This window comes from Carassius gibelio, chromosome B5 (genome assembly GCF_023724105.1).
Source record: "Carassius gibelio isolate Cgi1373 ecotype wild population from Czech Republic chromosome B5, carGib1.2-hapl.c, whole genome shotgun sequence".
In the NCBI taxonomy this organism is placed as follows: Eukaryota; Metazoa; Chordata; class Actinopteri; order Cypriniformes; family Cyprinidae; genus Carassius; species Carassius gibelio.
Window position 1 is genome coordinate 10,410,039 of NC_068400.1, and position 5,576 is coordinate 10,415,614.

A 5,576-nucleotide genomic window follows, 5' to 3' on the forward strand; every position below is an offset into this window, starting at 1 on the left:
TACCTTTGTGCATTATTACTGGCTGGTTGTCACCAGCACCTCGGTAGCACATTTGGTTTTAGGGGTGGGGTCCTCTTAGCCCTTCCCTGCAACCCCACTGGAAGAGGTGAAGAAGGAGTGAATGGGCCGGCTGGCCATGCACATCCCTGTCACTAGCATGTTTTTACATTCCTTTTTCTGGGTGTATTTATATGCACATTGGTTATCATGTGTGTGATGCTAACATTTTTTCATGTGCTGCATATGCACAGCAGTCACGACTGTGCATCAGTATTGCAGGTTCATGAGTATGGGACGTGTCAGGCACCGCCTCTCTGGGGCGACCGTCCTTCTCTGGCTTTCAGAACCTCACTGTGAGTGTATTGGGCAATCGGGGAGCTGTCCATTTCTCTCCCATAGGTGGATCTCGAACACGAGATGATGAAAGAGAACAATAGGTTACTGTCGTAACCCCGGTTCTCTGAAACATCGAGTGGAGAGATCCACCAGCGTTGCCCCGCTTGCCACACGAGAAGCGAATATACTTACTGGAGAATAGCAGCGCTGCAGCCATTATTATACCCCTAGGTAAGGGGGCGGGCCCTTACCTGGCATTGGCTGCGCGCTTCTGTCTGTCTAGCCAGACTTGGTGCAATTTGATGCTTCTGCAGAGGTCAGGTACGGATGCCCTTCCCATAGGTGGATCTCTCCACTCGATGTTTCAGAGAACCGGGGTTACGACAGTAACCTATTGTTTTTTATCAGCTGCGTGCAGGCATTACCCCTCATTCACACCGCAAGCGTGAGCACCGCCTCCGCGCAACTACATCGTCACTGCAGCAGCAGACTCTCGCGAGTATTCACACTGGAATCGTATATGTACAGGATCACAGCAGCGGCTGCAAAGCGTGTTCGGCAGACAGTATAACCATTTCAAACAATAGGTATAATTCTTTCAACATTTGCTTTTATAACAATACACAATACTTTCACCCAAAACGAGTAATTAAAACGTTTAAATGGGTAAATACATATTTGTTATACTTTTCTTTTCTGGCATAATTGTTTAAACACTAGACATTGGGATTGTTGTTAAAACTCTTGACATGCTTATTCTGTGCATTGTGAGCACGTTTTGTGTTAAATTACATTTATTTTTTCCATCAAAAGTGTGCTTTCACCAGAGAATGTCTAATATGGTGAGAAGTTTCACTCTCACTACACTTCCGGCTTCTGAACTGGTTGCAGTTCAACTCTGATTCCACATGAGCTCACAGGACGAGTGCAGAATGAATGGAGGTCAATGGCGGTATACCCCTCAAATTCCACTTTTCTCAAGATATAATTTTTTTGTCTAGTAATGTGAATGTTGTATTCGAAAGGAGATGCAAAGAAAGTAAACATTGCTGGGTGTTAGATTTTTTATAGTCATATTTGCTTTTAAAAGTCTTTTAAAATGTCAATGACGTCATACACATTCACATTCATTAGCAAAATGCTAGCGTGTTATGGGCAACAACAACTCAACCTGTAAGAAATCGAAAAGACATAAGTACTCGTTCATTCAACTTTCGACCTATAACCCATGTTGAACTTGCAAAACCTACAATCAGATCTGAGATTTCTCAACGGCAATAGGGTGAAAGGGACAAAAAGAGCCGTCTAGCCCCATAGACTCCCATTCATTTTGCACTCATGGCGATCGCCCCCAGTGGAACTATGGTGGTACTGCAACAAAAATTCGGTACAGTAGGACTTAAAGGGATGGTTCACTTTCAAATTAAATTTTGATAAGTTTTAGCTTACCTCAAGGGCATCCAAGATGTAGGTTTCTTTGTTTCCGCAGTATTTCCCATTTTGATATTTTTAGGTCAAACCATTCTTGTCTGTGACTCATATAATGGAGGTCAATGGTCACCACCTCAAAGAGCATGCACAGAGGAGTCCAAATTAACAATTCCCCATTGTAAGTACACATTGATGACCTAAGACATGAAACGAGTGGTCCGGTAAGAAAACGAACATTATTTATATAGTTTTTACCTCTTGTACACAACCACGTCCAACTGATCTGAGTGCGTGAGTGCTTCCTGATGTGATGTGTGCGCGCGATCTGGCTTAGTCTGTGCAAGCGCGGAAAGTGCCGGAAGTGATCTCTCGCGCGTGTACGTCACTCATTGTTTACACTTACTGTCTATGGTGTACACCGATATTTCGGAAGTGTTACCTTTCACTGTGAAGATCTAAACATATTTAGACATACAGGAAATGAAAGACGATTTCAATATATCAAGAGACAACATTTAATTTTTTTCACAACCATATTTATTTGAACCAGAATACAAAGATCAAGTACTCAGGAGCGATCCGCTGCAGCAGCACGTCTTCAAGCCTCAGAGAGACAGAGATCTCTTCAAAATTGGTGGTGTTTTAGTAGCATGTGTTGTGAGATGCCAACAGAAGTGGAGAGCATATGTTGTCATGAATGGAACATCTACAAGACAAGGACATTGACAATATCGCATCACACACCTGCCTGACTGAAGATCCTGAGTTTGCTCCGCTGTTGAACCGCAGCGTTTTGCACCTTGTGTTTAGTTTGCCAAGTATAAACTTGAGGTGACGTCCAATGCCAGAGGGACCCAATAGCACGCTGTCAATATAGTGGGTAATGTGTTGTATTTTTATTATTATCGCAACGATTATAGGGTGCATTATAAACCAATTAATTAATTACAATTAATGCATTATATTTCAGACAGTGCAGATTGGTAGCGTATTGTGTGGTAAACAGTAAACAATGAGTGATGTACACGCGCGAGAGATAACTTCCGGCGATTTCCGCGCTTGCACAGACTAAGACCGAGCGTGCGCACATCACAGCAGGAAGAACTCGCGCCCTCAGATCAGTTGGACGTGATTGTGTACAGGAGGTAAAAACAATATAAATACTGTTCGTTTTCTCACACAAACCGCTTGTTTCATGTCTTAGGTCATCAATGTGTACTTACAATGGGGAATTGTTTAATTTGGACTCCTCTGTGCATGCTCTTTGAGGTGGTGACCATAGACCTCCATCAAAATGGGAAATACTGAGGAAATAGAGAAACCTACATCTTGAATGCCCTTGAGGTGAGCTAAAACATACCAACATTTAATTTGAAAGTGAACTATCGCTTTAATAGGGAGTGGGAAGGCTCTCCGTAGACAGGCACAGCAAAACCCTGCTGCACTGCTGTTCACGCGAAGCCCCTGCTTGACGCTGATCAAAAGCACGATGGGAAACGACTTGCTGACGACACACCTTAATGATCATTGGTTTAAACAACTGTGATGTAATTTTCTCTTTTAAAATGTTTGATTTTAAAACTCTAATATCATGTTTTATGTGTATATGTTATGTGTGAATATTCTCAAACTATCTGACAGTGCGATATCTTTGGGTTATGTAATTTATTTTTTATAAATAAATAAATAAAAACATGTCTGAAAGAAAAAAATGTTGATAAACACGTCTTTGGTATGTAATTAAATTGGTGTCTTGTTCATTTTATTTATTTTTCATATAAATACATTTGTGATCAAATATTTATCACCAAATAAGTTCCCATTTATTTAATTCACTTGTGTCTAAAATGTAGTCTTTTGAATTATCTAAGCTCGTACTGTATACAAAAACATGGTTCTTTAAAGGTTATTTACATGCATTAATGGTTTTATTTAGAACCATTGCATTCTGAAGAACCCTTTTATGCTGAAAATGTTCTTTGTGTTATAGTTATTCTTCATTCCCGCCCTTTTGTTTTTCAAATCTGTAACTGTCAAACCTTCCCAAGCTTTATTGGGAATTCAAGCTTTATGCTCTGCACATCTTCTAAGTGTTTTCACTCCATATGGCATTCAGGAAGGATTACTTTATTTCAGTGTGTACTCAAAGAAATTAAACAATATGGGACTACAGTACTTAGCACAATAGAAACAGAAAAGCTAAAAATACCTAAGCACTGTCACTTTAATTTGGTTAATAATTTTTTATTTAATTTTTTTAAGTTTTAGTTTCAAATGTATTCCAGGAATGCATGGCCTATGGGCCAATAGTTCCACAAAATCATAATGATATGTCAGATAATAATTTCTTCATTCCTTGAGATATATATATTTACACACAATGCCAATCTCATTGCACTCCCAAAATCACAAACACTTGAAACATCAATACAAACATCACCAAAAAGAACTATGTATTTCTTAACCTAATCCTCATACAAAGAGCAATCATAGAAAAATGATCTATCTCATCTTCTAGCACAGAAATATTTGATGTTAACTTACAATAAATACAGATTCTCTCTGCTATTGGTACATTACTCCATCTGCCTGTTTCTATATTGAAAGGATAACTTGAACATCTAAAAAGGAGCAATGATTGTACCAAATACAAAGATTGTTTGAAGCTTATTTTATGTTTTCGAACAAATTTTAGCTAGGAAAGCATTGCTTTCTAGCTTTGGCTCGCTAAAAGTTGTCAAGTTTTCCACCATGACAATTTTGGAGCAAACCATATACCCATATATTTGCAAAACATTAATCATTTCAATCTGTTCACCAGCAAAATACCAATTTCATCCTTATTTAGAGAGCCCCCTCTTCTAAATCCCATAATTTTCTTTTTTCTCCAATTCACTCCTTTTTACTACAATAACATCCTTTTTTTTTTTGCTTTGTAATATATTTCTGAACCACTGACTGTAAACAATAATGCTGTCTGGTCCAGGGCCTTTACATTACTCATTAACATTTATTCAGAAACATCTCACTCAATGTAATCACATGCATTACCAGTTCTAGCATTAAAGTCACCTGCCATGATTAACTTTACATCTTCTTCAACTTGATCTAACACATTTAGAATTTCATTCTCCAATGAACTAATACCATTTTTCTTTTCTTGTGAACTAGATCCCTCAGTGAAAATATAAGTAAAAGAACAATGTTATCCTCAAATAATCCACTCTCTTTGTCGGAACATATACATTAGCTGCTTATAAAGTAGCTTTAGAATGAAATATCTTAATGCAAAATATAAAATTACAAATAAATACTAAAATATGAAATTATTTAAAAAAGGAAATGATATATAAATATAAAACTAAAAGCTCCAGTAGGTGGCGGCAAATCGCTTAATAAATCATCCCTGTGCCCTTACAGGGGCTATCAAATGTTTTTGTCAGCCCAACCCCTAAATTATACTTGAAAGACCCCATGCATGAGATTTTAAGTAAATAATTCAATTATTTAATGGCACATTAGCATGTTTAACCTTAAAAACATTAATTTTATTTTACATACAGGGTTCCCCAAAAAGATAATTATTTTAAAACCATTAAGATTTTATATTTAAATCACATTTGTATAAACCTGTAACATTTCTTTGCAAAAACTTTAAAATTATTTTTTACAATTAATTAATTAATGGAATTAACTCATAGGCATACCGTGTACCGACTCACGAACCCCCTGCAAGTCAGTCTCTCTCTCTCTCTCTCTCTCTCTCTCTCTCTCTCTCTCTCTCTCTCTCTCTCTCTCTCTCTCTCTCT